The sequence below is a fragment of the Schistocerca serialis genome, chromosome 6 (genome assembly GCF_023864345.2).
Source record: "Schistocerca serialis cubense isolate TAMUIC-IGC-003099 chromosome 6, iqSchSeri2.2, whole genome shotgun sequence".
Taxonomy (NCBI): Eukaryota; Metazoa; Arthropoda; class Insecta; order Orthoptera; family Acrididae; genus Schistocerca; species Schistocerca serialis.
In genome coordinates this window covers 451,633,359-451,655,464 of record NC_064643.1, presented here as the reverse complement: position 1 = coordinate 451,655,464, position 22,106 = coordinate 451,633,359, and the positions used below count along the sequence as shown (strand labels likewise).

The 22,106-nt window shown below is 45.8% G+C and overlaps 1 protein-coding gene across 1 annotated transcript in view; it reads right to left on the bottom strand.

Annotated features, from left to right (window-relative positions):
• Positions 1–22,106, bottom strand: part of LOC126484194 (uncharacterized) — a 549,250-nt gene that overhangs the window by 288,821 nt on the left and 238,323 nt on the right. The gene's annotated exons all lie outside the window — the stretch shown is intronic.

The window sequence follows — 22,106 nt, the reverse complement described above, 5'->3', positions numbered from 1 at the left end:
TGTGTGATGTCCTTAGGTTAGTTAGGTTTAAGTAGTTCTAAGTTCTAGGGGACTGATGACCTTAGAAGTTAAATCCCATAGTGCTCAGAGCCATTTTTTTTGTACCACTCACGGTCACGTAACACAGCGTAAGAACAGTGGCCGTATGAAGATACTAAGCGGCAGGGATCCGAGACGAATGTCACGCTTTGTCAGTGGCAATCGGATTGCGACATGTGGTCCGGGTGGGGCGTAAATATGGTAGGAAAGTCACCTTCTCGGTGATGGAGGCTGTCGACAAAATACGGATTAAGTCAAGGAATCTCCCCACCGACTTCGGAGCCCTCCAAGTGAATACAGGTCTACCTCAATCAACTGTCGAGCGAACATTGCAAAGAGAACTGCACGGAAAGCACATTTGGAGTCATACACATCGGGAAAGGCTATGACTCATCCCGGCATATAAAGCTGCATGGCTTCAATGTGTGAAACAAAACAGAAATGGGACAGTAGCTGATCGGAGGTGTGCACTGTGGTCCGACGAGTAGCGATTTTACCTGTTTTACAAAAATAAAAAGCATAGAGTGTGCCCACGACACCATGAGTCATTTAACCCACAATGAGTGTGGTTCAAGCCAGAATTGGATTTGTGAGATTTTGTGTGCCTTTCTGCCACGACTTGGAGCTAGTCATCAAGCCACTGTCAACATAAACCAGGATATTTATTTCAATATTCTTGGTGATCAATTGTCCTATCTTCCACATCTTCAAGATTATGCTGTGAATAATCTCGTCTTCCATGATGACGGCAGCTGTGTATACAGGATTGAACGCTTACATTCCTGTTCCGACGAACGCTCACATACACTACTGCACATAGACTGGCTCGCTAAATCATCCGATCGTGAGCCCATAAGATATGTCTGGAACTGTTTGGATCAGCGGGTGAACATCCCAGAATTTTGGCAGCTCTACAGCGCTTAGTCATCAATGAGTGGCTTCTTTGGCGAGAGGGGCGCCTGTACGTTACTGAGTCTTTGACGGCCGCACGTCCGCTCTCGCTCTCTTAGAGTTGTATCAGCGAGCAGGAAGGAAGTAGTGTGGCAAGCAAGAGGTCGGAAGTGTCCAGACTCTGACACGTGGCCTGGAGAGGGGGTGGGGGCAGTGTCGGAGTTCCGGAGAGTCCTGAATTTTTCGCTGTGCTGGGCCGTCGGATATGCGGGGCGTATCTTGGCGCAAGTTGGAAAACAGAGAGTCAGGGGACCGGAACAGTGCGACCGTACGGAGCGTGGAGACGGTACCTCGTAGCAGGGGGACCGTTGCAGGCCAAGGGGCGTATTTTGGTGTTGCCATCCAGCTCCAGGGACGACAGCAGCCAACAACTTGCAACCAGAAGCAGCCTTCCTGCGAGCCTTCATTTAAAAGAACGGGTGAGCAGCTTCTCGAATGTTACACTAGAATTCCCTTCTCATATGACGTACTCCCTTACGTGGTTTTTATGTCACACAATCCTTGTGTGTCTCCGCCGCCGTGTTTGTCTAAGTGCGAGCTTGCTAGTGCATGGTGTTTGGGAAGTGAGCTTCTCTGACGGCAAGCCATTATTATTGCGACTGGAATCTGTCGTTACGTTAGGCTAAGCTCAGTATCCCGTGGGGAAAATCCTCCTAGTGAGTTTATTGGTTACTGATTTACTGTTCCCCCCCGGATGTGTATGTTTATCAACCTTTTTGATGCGACACAGATTTAATGTTTCTTATTGGATGGCTTAGCATCTACCGTTGAAATTTATCTGATACTTTCTTAGCGCTCTTGAGGGAATTATTTACTAATTATTAAATTACCTTTTGTTTGCTTTGTGTATGAGAAGCGATCTGTTAGTCACTGAAAAATAACTGATCTCTTTGTCGTGCGTTTTGGGTACTCTCATATTTGTTGAATTGTTGCTCAAAAGTGGAAGCGTTGATTGAAGTGTGCACACAGTATTTACTACATACTGGTGTTTCTTTCTGAACTGTCGAGAGAAAAATAAACTGCTTGGCTTAGTCTGTGCGTCAATGAGGCGGCATATTGCTGCAGTATGATTATGTGTATCTATTCTTTGTTAAAATTTGTGCTTTGTGTGTTTCAGAAGCAGCTAATACCGGTGCCTCGGCCACATTATTGTAAGGCGTGCCGGTACCCGATGACGTCAGGGTCAATCTTGTTTACCCTCCTCGGCTCCGGAGCCAATCTCAGGCTTTAGTATCTCATTATGACGAATTTTTTACGCTTTGTTAATGTGTTTTGGCATTTACCGTGTAATTCAGGTATTCAAAGTAGTTTCTGCTCTGTTGAAACTTAACTGATTATACTGCTGTTTGAAGATCGATGTGAGTTAGAAATTTGAATTACGCTGCAGTTTTCCCGTTTCATATTTCACAGTGGATTTAAGGTAATCTCTATTCAGTTTAAAACTTAAAATTTAGCTGATAAATCTTAAACAAGAAATTGGTTTTTTGATATTTAAATATTCACTATTCAGTTTGAAATTTAAGTGGTTGTTGCTGCAATCTGAAAGAGAATTACTGCGTTGCTTCTTGTATGCGTTTGTTTTAAATTCGTCTTTTCTTATTAATAAATGCTGTACAGGCTTACAGTCTGTAACGAAGGTTGTTCAGTGACCCGCTCATCCAGTCCTTCCACGTCCCAGCCCATAAGCGCAGGCATTACTCACGCAGCACATACCTCATACATGATGAAACTTGGCTACTCTTTTTGTCGCCATATAGAGGCCAGTAACCATACTAGAGGCTGTGATACACGGTACTGACCTGATGTCTCGTGGGGGTATGAGCTGATTGTTCGGAGCCCTCAAATCGGTTGTCTTTGTTCGACGGAATGCCAAGTGTGCGATAATAGAAGCCTCTAACTCGGATCTTCATGATTCTGGCATGGGAGGATGAGCGCTAATAACCTACACTGAAGAGCCCCCCCTCCCACCCCCCCCCCCCCACCGTGCATGCAGAAGTGCCACAATACACCGTGGCATGGACTTGACTAACGTCTGATGAAGTAGTGCTGGAGAGAATTGACACCATGAACCCTGCAGGGCTGTCCATAAATACGAGGGGTGGAGATCTCTTCAGCACAGCATTTTTCTAGGCATCCCAGATATCCTCAATAATGTTCACGTCTGGGGAGTTTGTTAGTTTGTTGGCCAGCGGAAGTGTGTTCCTGGAGACACTGTAGCAATTCTGGACGTATGGGATTCTGGACGTTTCGGGTGTCGCATTGTCATATTGGAATTGCCCAAGTTCGTCGGAATGCAAAATGGACATGAATGGATGCAGGTGGTCAAACAGAATGCTTACGTACGTGTCACTTGCCAGAGTCGTATGTAGACGTATCAGGGGTCCCATATCACTCCACCTGCACACGCCCCACACCATTATAGAGCCTACACCGGCTTTAACAATCCTCTACTGACTTGCAGCGTCCAGCGTGGATTCATGAGGCTGTCTCCATACCTGTACACGTCCATCCGCTTGATACAATTCGAAACGAGACTCGTTCGACCTGGCAACATGTTCTCAGTCACCAACAGTCGAATTTCCGAGTTCACGGGCCCAGACGAAGCGTGAAGCTTTGTGTCGTGCAGTCAGCAAGGGTACACGAGTGGGCCTTCGCCTTCGAAAGCCCATATCGATGATGTTTCGTCGAATGTTTCGCACGCTGACACTTGATGGTCCAGCATTGAAATCTGCAGCAATTTGCAGAATGGCTGCACTTCTGTTACGTTGAACGATTCTCTTCAGTCGTCGTTGGTCCCATTCTTGCAGGATCTTTTTCCGGCAGCAGCGATGTCGGAGATTTGATGTTATACCGGATTCCTGATATTCGCGGTACACTCGTGAAATGGTCGTACGGAAAAATCCGCAAGTCATTGCCACCTCGGAGATGCTGTGTCCCATCTCTCGTGCGCCGACTGTAACACCACGTTCAAACTCATTTAAATCTTAATAACCTGCCATTGTAGCAGCAGTAACCGATCTAACAACTGCGCAGGACACTTGTCTTATACAGGCAATGCCGACCGCGGTGCCGCATTCTGCTTGTTTCCATGTCTCTGTATTTGAATACGCATGCCTATACCAGTTTCTTTGGCGCTTCAGTGTACAATGCCAGCGGGTGAGAACGTAAACGTGTGTTGGTACCCACTTTCAAGGCTGTGCCCGCGGCGCAAGGCCGGACGTGGGTCGCGTGCTCAGCTGCGGCACGGAGCACGGGGCAGCGACCAAGGCTGGCCGGTCTAGGCAGGGCGCGGGCCGGCCATCTGATAGCCGGGCGTCCAGCAGTCGCGGCTGCGGCCGCGGCCGGCTATCGACCGCCTGCCGTGTCGCGGCTAATCTCCCTGCATATTTCTTACGTCCCTCTTCTTCTCCCTGCGCACTCGATGGAGGCTACTCGATTTACCGCTTTCATTCGGTGTCGGAGCTGATCTATAAAAACTTCCTGACAAAAAAGGGAAGCAGCTAGAAGACGTGGTCGGATGTAAATGTAACTTCATACATGTACAAACCGTCGGCGGCTATGTAAATGATTCGAGTTACAATTCTCTGTGATAGGTAGAAACGGCCAACAAGTGCATCAGCGCTGTTTGTATTTAATCTTGTTACTACACCTTTTATGGTATATAAGGTAAATTACCTAAAATTTCCACAGCAAATATTGCGAAATGGGAAGTGCTCTTGATGTGCGGTTTTCACAGAATGGATTAGTAATCAGGGTCTTGCATTGTTAGTCAATCAACAGATTACAATAACATTTAGAAAATGTATGTTTGTGCAAACATGCACTTTTTTTAAATAGCGTAATGCCTATTGACATTAGCAAATTAAAAGTAGGGTAAATCAGAAGGTCAGTGGTATTTGTTGCACGATTTTAGTGCGAGTCGTTTACGAGATATCGTATTTTGAAAAGTTCCCACACCGAAACTTGTACAATATCTTTGGTAGCACACACTAAAGAACAACACAAGTGCATACGCTAGTTATATGATAGTCCTATATGACCGAGTAAGCGAGCACAGAATACGAGATGGGGCGAGCACACTCTAACTGGATAGGCTACCCGCACTAATTCTTGTGACCGAGCATAGAAGCCGTGACCGAATATGTAGCACGTAACTTCAAACACATTACACGTGTCATTATCCGTGTGAGACTGCAGCCAGTACGGGCTTCTCGTTTGTGGTGTGTCTCTCTCTGTAATCATGCAGCGCGAGGAAGCCAGTGCAGTAAGAAGCAAGATTGAAACCAATGTTTACACACTGATAAAATGGTAAAGTATAAAAAGCCAAGTGTGGAGTACATTTCTGTTGGTCGTAGACGAATACAGTGCGTCTACTGGGTACGTATCGTGCATAAACTGCTCCACATTGTTATTGCGTTTCCAGTCGGGCGTCGGGTGCCACTCATTTAAAGAAACACAGTTGCAAGAAGCCTCACAAAGATACAGCCCCTTCAGGGATACCGGCAGTAATAAAAAATAGTATTACAGCAAAGTGTCTTGCAATGTGTGCTAAGGATATGAGACCTTTTAATGCTGTTTCTGGTGAAGGTTTCAGAGAACTAGGCCAAGAATTAATACATCTAGGTGCGCATTATGGAGACGTTAACGCGGCAGATGTCATGCCACATCCCTCTACTATAAGCAGACATGTTAAAGAACAAGCTGATGCAATAAGAAACAGCATAATGCCTTCTGTTATTGCGGAAGTTATTAATAAGACATGTGCTGCGACAGTTGATATGTGGACTGATTCGCATAATCAGGTGCACCATTTGACGCTTACAACACGTTACATTTACACAGATTGGTCTCTTGTGAACAATGTTTTATTTACAACCAAATTACCGGACGTTAAGAAAACGGGAGTAAATATTACGAAAGAAATTGAAGAGTGGATGGCTGATTGGGATATTTCGCCGGACATGTAGCACAGTTTTGTTTTTGTCACCGACCAGGGTGCCAATGTAACAAAGGCTTTGGAAAATCACGAAAGGATTCCTTGTGCTGCTCATTGTATAAACACAGCACTTAGCCATACTTTAGATGAAGTAACTTCTTGTTAAATCATGCCCCGAACATCGCATAAACAATAAATATTGCAAAATGCATTGAAAGGTACATTAAGAAAAGTGGTCTCTGCTCGTCTTTGAAATCATCATTGAAACAAGAGGTCTGCACACGCTGGAACAGCTTGTACACTATGCTGGAATCCTCACTCACTCAGTATAACGAAGTTGCTGCTTTGCTGACGGAAAAGGACTCCGCTTACAGATTGCAAGGACGTGATAATGAGCTTGCAGGAAAAATTGCGCATTTTCTGAGACCGTTTAAAGAGGCCACAGATGAATTACAAGGCGAAAAAAACCGACAATCTAGTTAGTTCTTTGGTTGCACAAACTGCAACAAATTTGCAGTGCCAATGACACTGACTTTCAGGTGAGCAATTACTGCAGTTAAAAGCACTGTTTCATTATGATACGCGATAAATTTATAGTTAACTAGCGTAATTGATGTGTACTAACACATATGTATTTTTTAACAGGAGGTACAAAGGATTAAAAGTCGAGCCTTGACTTTCGTTTGTGAGAAGATTGTGATCACTTCCAGACATAAATTTGCTACGTTTCTTTGGCCGTCTTTCCGTGATCTTAATGTGCTTGAAATAAATGAAAAGCAGGAAATTCTTAGCAATGTGCGACAAATGTGTGCTACTTACGCAGGTACAACGTGCAATCATTAACATCATCGTTTTTGCATAGTTAGTGGAGGGTGTATTGTAGAGAAACGGGAATGTTATAATTCGTATAATATTTCATTAACGTAAAACACCTCGTTTTTACGGGAACGTTCCGATGATTTCCACATCAGTTCTGTATTACTTGTCACTTTTGTTTATTATCATAGATCCTTCAAGTACTGTGTCATCACCACCCAGAAAGAGAGATCGTTTCAAGGAATGGACGAACAACAGATCATCCGCAGCAGATGAAGTAGATCTCTACATCTTAATGCACCCTGGAGATGATGATGACATCTTAAAGTGGTGGAGCAGACATGAAACAGATCTGCCAGGTCTGGCTGCAGTTGCAAGACGTATTTTATGTATCCCAACAACAAGCGCATCTAGTGAAAGATGCTTTAGTAAAGTCGGCATGTTACTAACAAATCGCCGCAGCCAATCAAATCCGGAACGCGTTAGTGATATACTGCTGATCAACAATAACTATAATTTTGTTTCTGTTGCAAGCAAGTGAAAAGTATTACAAGTTACGTCTGTAAATGTTTAATGTTCTTTGTATGCTTTCTTTGTGAAGATGGTTGTCTTCTAGATTACAGGGACAGCACTTATTTAATGATCCTATTAATGAAGGGAAAAATACACTGCTGGAAATGGAAAAAAGAACACATTGACACCGGTGTGTCAGACCCACCATACTTGCTCCGGACACTGCGACAGGGCTGTACAAGCAATGATCACACGCACGGCACAGCGGACACACCAGGAACCGCGGTGTTGGCCGTCGAATGGCGCTAGCTGCGCAGCATTTGTGCACCGCCGCCGTCAGTGTCAGCCAGTTTGCCGTGGCATACGGAGCTCCATCGCAGTCTTTAACACTGGTAGCATGCCGCGACAGCGTGGACGTGAACCGTATGTGCAGTTGACGGACTTTGAGCGAGGGCGTATAGTGGGCATGCGGGAGGCCGGGTGGACGTACCGCCGAATTGCTCAACACGTGGGGCGTGAGGTCTCCACAGTACATCGATGTTGTCGCCAGTGGTCGGCGGAAGGTGCACGTGCCCGTCGACCTGGGACCGGACCGCAGCGACGCACGGATGCACGCCAAGACCGTAGGATCCTACGCAGTGCCGTAGGGGACCGCACCGCCACTTCCCAGCAAATTAGGGACACTGTTGCTCCTGGGGTATCGGCAAGGACCATTCGCAACCGTCTCCATGAAGCTGGGCTACGGTCCCGCACACCGTTAGGCCGTCTTCCGCTCACGCCCCAACATCGTGCAGCCCGCCTCCAGCGGTGTCGCGACAGGCGTGAATGGAGGGACGAATGGAGACGTGTCGTCTTCAGCGATGAGAGTCGCTTCTGCCTTGGTGCCAATGATGGTCGTATGCGTGTTTGGCGCCGTGCAGGTGAGCGCCACAATCAGGACTGCATACGACCGAGGCACACAGGGCCAACACCCGGCATCATGGTGTGGGGAGCGATCTCCTACACTGGCCGTACACCACTGGTGATCGTCGAGGGGACACTGAATAGTGCACGGTACATCCAAACCGTCATCGAACCCATCGTTCTACCATTCGTAGACCGGCAAGGGAACTTGCTGTTCCAACAGGACAATGCACGTCTGCATGTATCCCGTGCCACCCAACGTGCTCTAGAAGGTGTAAGTCAACTACCCTGGCCAGCAAGATCTCCGGATCTGTCCCCCATTGAGCATGTTTGGGACTGGATGAAGCGTCGTCTCACGCGGTCTGCACGTCCAGCACGAACGCTGGTCCAACTGAGGCGCCAGGTGGAAATGGCATGGCAAGCCGTTCCACAGGACTACATCCAGCATCTCTACGATCGTCTCCATGGGAGAATAGCAGCCTGCATTGCTGCGAAAGGTGGATATACACTGTACTAGTGCCGACATTGTGCATGCTCTGTTGCCTGTGTCTATGTGCCTGTGGTTCTGTCAGTGTGATCATGTGATGTATCTGACCCCAGGGATGTGTCAATAAAGTTTCCCCTTCCTGGGACAATGAATTCACGGTGTTTTTATTTCAATTTCCAGGAGTATATATCTTCTGTTTGGAAATAAGACTCGTCTTCTATCCGTGATTGTATTGAAATATCATTTTATTTTCCAAGTGCTTTATGAATTTAGCCGTGTCACGTACCAGTTCTTGGAAACGTTGCTTTTGTATTAAAAGAGAGAGAGACAGGGATAAATACATTGTGTGTGTGTGTGTGAGAGAGAGAGAGAGAGAGAGGGAGGGAGAGAGAGAGAGGGGGGGGGGGACGTTGGATATGTACAGTACAGTGCAGCGAGCCGGGGCGAGGCGAGGTGAGACGTCAGCGGTGACTGGTCATGCTCGGTTATCCATGTGTCCGGAAACCGGACAACAGACATGGGGCGAGTACGTGACCGAGCCGAGTCGTGTGGGGCCGGACACGAGAGGCTCGGTCCCTCTGTCAACAGGCGAGCCGTGACCGGTCAAACATTGAGGGTTGCAGCATTCTATTATGTGGATTCTGATAAGTAACGATACAAATGACCATCACAGGTTGTGTTCAAAGTGACTACCGGCAGCACCAATGCTAGCATTTCAGTGGGGATGTCCGAGGAGCCGCTCGGGATTAGCCGTGCGGTCTAGGGCATTGTAGTCATGGACTTTGCGGCTGGTCCCGGCAGAGGTTCGAGTCCTCTCTCGGGCATGGGTGTGTGCGTTTGTCCTTACGATAATTTAGGTTAAGTAGTGTGTAAGCTAAGGGACTGATGACCTTAGCAGTTAAGTCCCATAAGATTTCACACAGATTTTGTCCGAGGAGGCTGAAGTAATACGTCGTTGCATATCATTGGTTGTAGTTGGTATGTCCTTGAAGACACCGTCTTTCAGCACAGAAAAATGTCTACGGGTTCAAATCTGGCGGACAGGCCGGCCAATGTACAGGTGCTCTGCGGCCAATCCAACGATTTGGGAACAGTTCGTGAAGACACGCTATCTACTATGGGCTGGACAGCCGTCATATTGGTGCCACAGGTGCCTCCTGGTCTCCAGCGGAACGTCTTCTAGCATTCGTACAAATGTTGTGTTAGGAGGCTGCGATGCTTGGCGCGTTCAATGTTCCGTCTATGAAAAACGGGCCTATGAGCTGATAATTCACTACCCCACACAATACGCTTACATTCCATGGACGCTGACTTGCCACCTGACGAAGTCAACGGGGCCTGTATGGAGAGCAACGTGATACATCTGAAGTACCCTGTCATAATGCCCATGCACAGAAGTTAACACGATTCGCATAATCATTTGCATGCAGCTCTTGACGGAGAGAGAGGTGATAGGGATGGAACCTATGTCGATGAAGAATGCATAGGACACTGGCCTGACTCATGCGACTTCTTCATGCGAGGGAGGTAACGTGCGGATCAACTGGCACAGCAACAAGAACATTAATTTCCCCCTCTACTGTCATCCCCCTCTCCTGTCTTTGTCCCAATACATAGGACAAAGAAGTAGAAATTTCCGGGCGAGGTACACAGAGCACACGAGATTTCAAAAGAGTGACAGCACACTTTCCACTTTCGCAGAATACCTAATGAAGAAAAACCATAAACCCAGTAATATCAAAAGTGATCAACACATCTTGAAACACAGCATTTTATACCGACAACTAACAATAGAAGAAAATGATTGCATACAGAAGGTTGTAGTGGAAGGGAAAAGCGTAATAAACGAAAACAGAACACTTTGCAACAACACACTCTTTACCGCTCTGAGAGAACTGACCCAGGACACGGAACAGAAGGCACACACACACGCAAAAGAACCACTCCCCCATCACACACAGAGACAAATATTGAACAGAAGTCGTCAGAACTCCCGCCACAAGTTTCATAACCTTCTCGCAACATGCGATACATTTCTCGCCATACACACGAAGAGCAAGCTTGCGTAATGTTTTGAATTACGGATGATGTGCGAAACTTATGTTTTCCTGTACATAAAAGTAGCTGCAAGCCGTCTAACGAACGTGAGTACACGACAAACTAAGTATCAGCCTAGTAACCACCATAACTATATCCAGAACACTACAGCAATCCCAATTGTATGCCGCTGACACACTTAAGTTCAAGTTTTTGTTTTTGTTTGCCAACAGCCGCTCACACAGTTACAGGTAACATGATGTATGCCGAGAAAAATCGGCAAGAGAAAAACACAGAAAATGCGCCACAAACAGCGACGACAATCCTAAGACCATGCTGTAAGGTACTATGAACTCAGAAGAGTGTTTCTGAAGCCACTCTGTAGCAATTCTGGACGTGTGGGCTGTCGCATTGTACTCATGGAATGTCGGAATGCACAATGGACATGAATGAATGCAGGTGATCAGACAGGATGCTTACGTATGTGTCACCTGTCAGAGTCGTATCTAGACGTACCAGGAGTCCCATACCACTCCATCTGCAAACGCCCCACACCATTACAGGGCCTCCACCAACTTTAACAGTCCCCTGGTGACATGCAGGGGTCACTCATTCATAAGGTCGCCTCGATACCCGTCCATCCGCTCGATATAATTTGAAACGAGACTCGTCCGACCAGACAACGTGTTTCCAGTCATCAACAGTCCAATGTCGGTGGTGACGGGTCCAAGCGAGGCGTAAAGCTTTGTGTCGTGCAGTTATCAAGGGTACACGAGTGTGCCTTCGGCTCTGAAAACCCATTTCGATTATGTTTCGTTGAATGGTTCGCACGCAGACAGTTGTTGATGACCCAGATTGATATCTGCAGCAATCTGCGGAAGGATTGCACTTCTGTCACTTTGAACGGTTCTCTTCCGTCGTCGTTGGTCCTGTTGTTGAAGGTCCGCAGTTCGTGGTCTCGCGGTCGCGTTCTCGCTTGCCGAGCACGGGATCACGGGTTCGATTCCTGGCGGGGTCAGGGATTTTCATCTGCCTCAAGACGACTGGGTGTTTGTGTTGTCCTCATCATTTCATCATCATTCATGCAAGGGGCGAGACTGGACTCAGCAAAGAATGGAAATTTGCACGGGCGCTGACAACCCCGCAGTTGCACGCCCCACAATCCAAACATTATCATTACCGTTCTGGTAGGATCTTTTTCCGGCCACAGCGATGTCGCAGATTTGATGTTTTACTGGATTCCTGATATTCAAGATACACTCGTGAGAAGGTCGTACGGGAAAATTCCTGTGTCCCATCGCTCGTGCGCCGACTATAACACCACGTTCAAACTCACTTAAATCTTGATAACCTGCCATTGTAGCAGCACTAACCGATGTAATAAGCGCGCCAGACACTTTTTGTCTTGTATAGACGTTGTCGACCGTAGCGCTGTATTCTGCCTGCTTACATATCTGTGTAATTGAGTATGCATGCCTTTACCATTTTCTTTGGCGCTTCAGTGAACAATGCCAGCGGGTGAGAATGTAAATGTGAGTAGGCACGCCCTTTCAAGGCTGTGCCCACTGAAGTAATTGTTCGGAAAAAGTTTTATTTGAAGTACAAGAAAAACACAACATATTTTTAGTTCTCATGTTTTTTATCCATGAAATTGTTCTCAAACGTTTAGAGACAAATTATTGGTGAAAAATATTTGATTATTTCAGACTGGAAGTCTCATGTCACAGCCTGGTTGGTATCCTTTGTTATTGGTCATATTCGTTGCTTCATAAAGCAGAAGTTGACAGTATGAAACTGTGCTCATATATTAAATTGCGTTCCTGAACGAGCTGTAGAAGTATTTGCAAATATTTTGTATTCTTCCAAAGGAAATTTCTAAATTCCAATCAAAAAAATTGTGCCAATGTATTTACGATCTGTCTTAAAAGTGTCTAAATCTCTTTCTCGCTAGTGGAGATTCGTTTACCAGTCTTCTGTATAATTTGAAAGTGTCCAAACAAATAATATCTTTCGTCTCACCACGCAGAGAATTACGTTTGCGTCTATAATTGATTCAAGGGGAAGAGGAAGCCTAAAATTGAGTCATTTGCTGCGCAGCTGCAAACTTTTCTTTATATAAACAAAAACATGCATAAATAATTGAAAAGTACAGGTTTTGCACTGCCAAGTTTTTTTCCATTTTTTTTGCTGGACATTTGTTCTGAAACGATTGCAGTCGGTTGGATGTCACTTAGGAGTGACCTCTGTTCGCTCCTTCTCCCTCTTTGGCAAGGCTGTTGGCTGCATGAGGGTGACTTAGTATGCCGTAAGTCTTCGTCCGCCATTGCTGATGATGGTGGCTGGATTCTAACCTGGGTTCTGACAAGTAAGAGAAAAATTTAAAAAGTTTAAGGCAGACGTTCATAATGTCCTTGTAGAATTTTCAAAAAGCTAATTGTCTTTCGTATACTTGGGTCGACAACTGAAATGAATTCATTGTATGAGAACTTTTTCTTGTACTCGTGATGTCTATATTTGTTCGTCTAGCGTAACCCGCACCGCATTAGCTAGCGGGAAGATGACAGATTGGACCGAATCCGCAAGGCGTTTTAACTACCGTGGCTGGTGCACCGGCCAGAGTGAGTGTAAGAAGATACAAGACGACTTAGACAAAATTTATAGATGGTGTGATGGAAATAGAAATGAGCGTTTGGCGTCATTGGCCGGGAGGACCCTTGCGGGGCAGGTTCGGCCGCGTTGGTGTAGGTCTTACTACATTCGACGACCTGCGCGCCGGATGTGGATGAAATGGTGATGAAGACAACACAACACCCAGTCCCTGAGCGGAGAAAAGACCCAGCCGGGAATCCAACTTGGGTCCGTAGGACGGCAATCCGTCACGCTGACCACTCAGCTATCGGGGCGGACATAGATGGTGTGATGAATGACAGGTAGCTCTAAATGTGGAAAAAATGTAAGCTAATGTGGATGAGTAGTTCCTACTCAATAACTAACTCATGTCCGCCCTCGGTAGCTGAGTGGTCAGCGAGACAGAATGTCAATGCTAAGGGCCCGGGTTCGATTCCCGGTTGGGTCGGAGATTGTCTCTGCTCAGGGACTGAGTGTTGTGTTGACCTAATCATCACCATTTCATCCCCATCGGCGCGCAAGTCACCGAAGTGGCGTCAAACCGAAAGACGCAACCGGCTAACGATCTACCCTACGAGAGGCCCTCGTCACACGACATTTTTTACAAACTTGTACGTTCAGATATAGTGTTGCTAGTGTCCTCCTTGTCACAATCAAGTCGTTTAAATGCCTGGGCGTAACGTTGCAAAGCGGTATGAAATGGAACGAGCATGTGTGGTAGGGAAGGTGAATGGCCGACTTGGGTTTACTGGAAGAATTTTAGGAAAGAATGGTTCACCTGTAATGAAGACCGCATGTAGGGCGGTGGAGCGACCTATTCTTGAGTACTACTCGAGTGTTTGGGATCAGTTCCAAGTCGGATTGAAGGAAGACATCGAAGAAATTCAGAGGCTGACTGCTAGATATGTTACCGGTAGGTTCGAACAACAGAGAACTGTTATGGAGATGCTTTGGGAACTGAAATGGGAATCTCTGGAGGGACAGCGGCGTACTATCCGAGGAAAACTATTGACAAAATTTTAGAGAACCGGCATTTGAAGCCGACTGCAGAGCGATTAGGTTGCCTCCAACATACACTGCGCGTAAGGACGAGGAAGATAAGATACGAGAAATTAGGGCTCATACGGAGGCATATAGGCAATCGTTTTTCTCTCGTCCTGTCTGCGAATGGAACAGGAAAGGAAACATGTAGTAGTGATACAGGGCACCCTCTGCGACCCACCGCACGGTGGCTTGCGGAATATCTGAGTAGATAAAGGTGTAGATGTAGAAATAAAAACTTGTGAAAATTGAGTACAGCGGAAGGATACAGGACAAACGCTAACGAAAAGTCTACGTTTATTAAACACCACTCTAGCATTCCTAGTTTCGAATCCTTTGGAATTCGTGTCATTATCCCACTTGATGGCATCATGCCACAGACAATGCATACCAATCATTACTTATGCTTGATGATGACCAAGGGTTCGAGAATGATCTATCACTAAAGTCTTTGTAGGAAAAAAGTGTTTTAAGATCTTTATCAAAAAGCTTTTGGTAATATTTCAGGAGGTAAAATCAGGACAGTTTTTGGAAAGACAAGGACATAACGTGTTTCTAACTGCACAACCGAAAGACAAAGACTCAATGATAACACGTCAATAGTATGTCACCCGTATAGCCACCGAATAAAAGTCCAACCTAAGGAAGAAGTAAGAGAAGCTTATTGAATTCCTCCTACAACTTTTAATATTTGTATGGAAGGCCTTTTGAAGACCTGGAGAAACACAGAAACAAGTGGATTATGTCCGAGGTTCTCCTCAGTACTATTCTGTACTCCGATACTCTCAAAGAGAAATGTAAAATACTGCAAATCTTTAAGATAAGCATAACTTTTAGTAGTCTTGTGTAACTTAACTGTTATTTTCGGCAAAAGCAAAAATGAAACTTCCTGGCAGATTAAAACTGTGTGCCGGACCGAGACTCGAACTCGGGACTCTTGCCTTTCGCGGGTAAGTGCTCTACCATCTGAGTTACCCAAGTACGAGTCACGACCTGTCCTCACAGCTTCAGTTCCGACGGTACCTCGTCTCCTACCTTCCAAACTTCATTTAAGCTCTCCTGCGAATCTTGCAGAACTATCACTTCTGGAAGAAACGATATTGCGGGGACATGGCTTAGCCACAAACTGGGGGATGTTTCCAGAATGAGATTTACGCTCTGCTGCGGAGTGTGCGCCGATATGATACTTCCTGGTAGATTAAAACTGTTTGCCGGACCGAGACTTGAACTAGGGACCTTTGCCTTTCGCGAGCAAGTGCTCTACTATCTGAGCTACCCAAGCACGACTCACGCCGAGTCCTCACAGCTTCCATTCCGCCAGTACCTCGTCTCCTGTCAGGATGGGCCGTGAGTCGTGCTTGGATAGCTCAGATGGTAGATAACTTGGCAGCGAAAGGCAAAGGTCCCGAGATCGGGTCTCGGTCCGGCACACAGTTTTAATCTACCAGGAAGTTTCATATCAGCGCACACTCCGCTGCAGAGTGAAAACCTCATTCTGGAAAAGCAAAAATCTCCTGCAGGCGTCACAGCGAGCGTTGCAACTAACGTACAGCTTCCGCAGGTCGCCTGTTATTTGATTTTTTTCACACAACAGACGAGAGTATGCTCAGATATTTATTGCCGTTGTGGCAATACGTTATACTATATATGAAGATAGTAACTGTTCTCGAAAGAACAGATACCATTGATGACCGTGCAGCTTCTCTAGAATAAATGATAATTAACTGAAACCCTCAGCTGCCGACAGGTGTTGATGATATACCTCGATGGGGACAGCTGTAAATGTGTGCCTCGTCCGGGACTCGAACCTGGGATCTCCTGCTTACATGGCAGTCGCTCTATCCATTAGAGCCACGTTATACGTTTAAAGCACCGCTCGATACCATGGCGTGAGTGCATCCAACTTACATGAACATCCGCATCAATATACATACTCCGTAAGCCACCTATGGTGCGTGGTGGAGGGTACTCTGTACCACTACTAATCATTTCCCTTCCTATTCCATTCGCAAGGGGGAAGATTTGTCTAATATGATAGGAAGAGAAACAAGAGTCGGTTTGGAAGAAGCAAGGGGCCCAGTATTAGAATCAGAGTTTAAGAAAGCTTTGGAGCACTTAAGATCAAATAAAGCAGAAAGGATAGATAACATTCCATTAGAATATCTAAAATCATTAAGGGAAGTGGCAACAAAACGACTATCCACGTTGGTGTGTAGAATGTATAAGTCTGGCGACATATCATATGACTTTCGGAGAAATATCATCCACAAAAGTCCGAAGACTGTAAGAGGCGACAAGTGCGAGAATTATCGCACAAACAGCCTAACAGCCCATGTATGCAAGTTGCTGACAAGAATAATATACAGAAGAATGGAAAAGAAAATTAAGGATGTATTAGATGAGGATAAGTTTTTGCTTTAGGATAGGTAAAGACACGAGAGAGTCAATTCTGACGTTGCAGTTGATAATAGAAGCAAGACTAAAGAAAAATCAAGAAACGTTTATAGGATTTGCGCGACCTGGAAAAAGTGTTCGACAATGTTAAATGGTGCAATGTTCGAAATTCTGAAAAAAGTAGGGTTAAGCTATAGGGAGAGACGGGTAATATACAATATGTACATGACCCAAGAGGGAATAATAAGAGTGGATGATAAAGAACGAAGTGCTCTGGTTGAAAAGGGTGTAAGACAGGGATGTAGTCTTTCGTCCCCACTGTTCAATCTCTACATCGAAGAAGCGATGATGGAAATAAACGACAGGTTCTGGAGTAGAATTAAAATTCAAGGGGAAAGGATATCAATGATACGATTCGCTGAAGGCATTTGCTATCCTGAGTGAAAGTGAAGAAGTATTACAGGATTTGTTGAATGGCGTGAGTAGGATCGATGGTCACAAAGTAGGCGAAGATAAGGAATTCTGCTACCTCAGCAGCAAAATAACCAATGACGGACGGAGCAAGGAGGACAGCAAAAGAAGACTAGCACTGGCAAAAAGTGCATTCCTGGCCAAAGGAAATCTACTAGTATCAAACATAGACTTTAATTTGAAGAAGAAATTGTGAGAAGTACGTTTGGAGCACATTATTTTATGGTAGTGAAACATGGACTGTGGAGAACGGGAACAAAAGAGAATCGAAGAATTTGAGATGTGGTGCTACAGATGAATTCAGAAAATTAAGTGGACTGATAAGATAAGGAATGAGGAGGTTCTACGCAGAATCGGAGAGGAAAGGTATATGTGGAAAACAATGACAAAGGGAAGGGACAGGATGATAGAGCGTCTGTTAAGACATCAGGGAATGAGTTCCATGGTATTAGAGGGAGCTGTAGAGGGTGAAAACTGTAGAGGAAGACAGCGACTGGAATGTGTCCAGCAAATAATTGAGGACGTAGGTTGTAGGTACTACTCTGAGATGAGGAGGTTGGCACAGGAGAGGAATTCGTGGCGGGCCGCGTCAAACCAGTCAGAAGACCGATGACTCAAAAGAAAAAAAAAGTGGATGCGTTCTTGTACCCCTCTTATATAAAGGAGTCACTTGCACATTTTTACAATCGCTTGGGACTTTGCGCCGGGCGAGAGCTTCGTGATAAATGCGAGGTAAAGGAACAATGCTGTAGAGTACGTTCTGTAAAACCGAACTGAGAGTCCATCAGGATCTGGCGACTTTCTTGCTTTCAACTCTTTCAGTTGTTTCGCAGCACCAGTGATGCTTACTACTATGTCCTCCATACTGAAATTGTCAAACGACGGTATGTTTGTACGATTTTCCTGAGTGAACGATTTCTTAAATTCGAAATTTAAAACTTTTGCTTTCCTTTTTCCTCTCCTCTGCTGCCATGCCAGACTGGTCTGTGAGTGACTGGATAGAAACCTTAGGCCCTGTCAGCGGTTTTGCGTATTACCAGATTTTTCTCAGGTTCTCGGCAATATCTATTGCTAAGGTATGAGGCTGGTAGTCGTAGAAGGATTCGTGCATCGATCTTTTTATAGATGAGCAAATCTCTATTAACTTTTGCTTCTCGTCATTTGCGCGTTCTCTTTTGAACAGAGTGTGTAGCATTTGCTTTCTTACCATTTCCAGTATTTCGTTGTTAAGCCACGGTGGGGCTTTTCCATTCTTTATCCACATACTCGGGACGTACTTCTCCAGAGTATCATTTACAATCCGTTGAACTTTGCCCATAATTCCTCTACATCCATCGTACTGGAACTAAATGATATCAATTTATTTTCTAAGTGGGATTCTAACAGTTTTCTATCAGCCATGTCTAGCAAAAGTAATTTCGAAGCCTTCTTGGTTAATTTAATAACTTTAGTATCCAAAGCCACTAAGATATCATGATCACTAATCCCTGTCACTATACCGGCGCCGTAGATTATGTCAGGCCTGTTTGTAGCTACATTGTCTAGAATAGTTCCATTCCTTGTGGGCTGTCGCACTAGCTACTCAAGACAATTTGCGAAAAACATGTACAAGAGAAGTTCACAATTCTGTAGATCTGTGCCACCTGTAAGTCCTGGCCTACTCTCGGTAGGTTAAAGTAACCTCCAACTAATATTTTATTATCTGGCCATTTCCGCACTACTGGCCGTAGAAGTTCTGTTAGTGACTCTCAGACCGTCGCAGTGGAATCGGAAGGCTGGTAAAGGCATCCAACAATTAATTTGATTTCACCTAGACCTGTTATAAGCGACCAGATAGATTCACTTCACAGGATAGAAACGTCCAAAGAAATATGAGCTGACATCAAGTCCTGCGTCTTTCTATATTTTATATAATATTTTTAATGTAACGAAATCTCCTAGGTAACTAAAGAGATGTGTCACTCTGATATGTGCTTGACACATAAGAATACCTAGAATTTTTTAGGTAACATATATTGTCAGCATTATTTTGTAAGACAATATGTAGAGATTTGTTCCAGTACCTTGTTTTCCGCTGCGTCGTCCTAGTACCGCTTAGTTTGCTACTGATGTTCAACTACGGAGATACTCAGATATTTTCTCACTGCTGAATAGATCCCAAAAATAAGTATTCACTTTGCTCTTCGTAAATGGTTTCTGACGCGTTTAGGGCCCTACCAAACATAAGGAATATCACAAATAAGAACAAAGGCTTTACACAGCGTGTGGAGTCATGTGTTACACTCATCAGTGTCGGTCTTAAGTGTATTAGTGATCTGGTAAGCAGTGGATAAAGATTAAACTTCACAGAACGGTCACAAGGCCTCTTGCGTTACTTTATGTTGTACCTTAAATGTTCATAAACTTGGCTCCCTGTATCCGACATAAGGCTGATTACAAACTAAACAGTTGGTGTCCAGTACCGTTTCAAAATGGCATATATATATATATATATATATATATATATATATATATATATATATATATACACACTCCTGGAAATTGAAATAAGAACACCGTGAATTCATTGTCCCAGGAAGGGGAAACTTTATTGACACATTCCTGGGGTCAGATACATCACATGATCACACTGACAGAACCACAGGCACATAGACACAGGCAACAGAGCATGCACAATGTCGGCACTAGTACAGTGTATATCCACCTTTCGCAGCAATGCAGGCTGCTATTCTCCCATTGAGACGATCGTAGAGATGCTGGATGTAGTCCTGTGGAACGGCTTGCCATGCCATTTCCACCTGGCGCCTCAGTTGGACCAGCGTTCGTGCTGGACGTGCAGGCCGCGTGAGACGACGCTTCATCCAGTCCCAAACATGCTCAATGGGGGACAGATCCGGAGATCTTGCTGGCCAGGGTAGTTGACTTACACCTTCTAGAGCACGTTGGGTGGCACGGGATACATGCAGACGTGCATTGTCCTGTTGGAACAGCAAGTTCCCTTGCCGGTCTACGAATGGTAGAACGATGGGTTCGATGACGGTTTGGATGTACCGTGCACTATTCAGTGTCCCCTCGACGATCACCAGTGGTGTACGGCCAGTGTAGGAGATCGCTCCCCACACCATGATGCCGGGTGTTGGCCCTGTGTGCCTCGGTCGTATGCAGTCCTGATTGTGGCGCTCACCTGCACGGCGCCAAACACGCATACGACCATCATTGGCACCAAGGCAGAAGCGACTCTCATCGCTGAAGACGACACGTCTCCATTCGTCCCTCCATTCACGCCTGTCGCGACACCACTGGAGGCGGGCTGCACGATGTTGGGGCGTGAGCGGAAGACGGCCTAACGGTGTGCGGGACCGTAGCCTAGCTTCATGGAGACGGTTGCGAATGGTCCTCGCCGATACCCCAGGAGCAACAGTGTCCCTAATTTGCTGGGAAGTGGCGGTGCGGTCCCCTACGGCACTGCGTAGGATCCTTCGGTCTTGGCGTGCATCCGTGCGTCGCTGCGGTCCGGTCTCAGGTCGACGGGCACGTGCACCTTCCGCCGACCACTGGCGACAACATCGATGTACTGTGGAGACCTCACGCCCCACGTGTTGAGCAATTCGGCGGTACGTCCAACCGGCCTCCCGCATGCCCACTATACGCCCTCGCTCAAAGTCCGTCAACTGCACATACGGTTCACGTCCACGCTGTCGCGGCATGCTACCAGTGTTAAAGACTGCGATGGAGCTCCGTATGCCACGGCAAACTGGCTGACACTGACGGCGGCGGTGCACAAATGCTGCGCAGCTAGCGCCATTCGACGGCCAACACCGCGGTTCCTGGTGTGTCTGCTGTGCCGTGCGTGTGATCATTGCTTGTACAGCCCTCTCGCAGTGTCCGGAGCAAGTATGGTGGGTCTGACACACCGGTGTCAATGTGTTCTTTTTTCCATTTCCAGGAATATATATATATATATATATATATATATATATATATATATATATATATATATATCTGTGTGTGTGTGTGTGTGTGTGTATGTGTGAGTTTTAGAGAGAGAGAGCGAGGGAGAGGGAGAGTAGGAAGTGTCTCTGGGCTTTCAGAAGACAGGTAGTCAAAAAAATATAAGACGTACAGAAAATAGAAAGATTCCAGTGATTAGAGAATAGCTCATAGTTTTTAACTCACACCACAGGTGCTTAATATGCGCACTGTCTATGACGCGGCAAACATCAATACGTGGCTGAAATCCATTGATCTCGCTGACGCGAAATGCTCGGAAAAGCGCGACTGCAGCTCACTTTGGAAACCTGTTCACTTGGTTGCCTATCTGCAGGCGCGAGCTGATTCGAAGCGACAATTCGGAGGGGATGCTTCGTCCATTCGTTCTTACACGCCTGTCCCCTAGTGCATCTACGCTACGGCGCATATTACAGATGGAAGCTGGGAGAAATGCTCTATCCTCTGATATGTGCCATTTTTCTGTATGCCTTGTAATTTTCGCGCAGATGTCTTCTGAAACCTTAACGTACTTACAAATAATCCTACATTACTGCACCACTCGAGTAAGAACATTACTTAATTTTTATGGTCAGCGTTGTATTAATTGGACAGCCTGACGTACGGAGGAAAACGACGGAGGAAATTGCATACATAAAATGTTAGTTCTCACGCCTGGTTCTGACACCACTTAAACTTCCGGTCTAATAGGCCGTGGCCGATGTGTAGAACGTTCTCCTAAGGTTTCCTCTCCGATTGCGGGAGACATCTTCAGAGGTAAAATGGCGAACTGCAACCAGAAATCGAGGGAGGGTCGAATATATGGGCAGTGTGCAGAGCGTCACAGAGCATTACGTGATGTCGGATATGAGGTTATCTCTGGTAGTGCTAACATTCTCGACT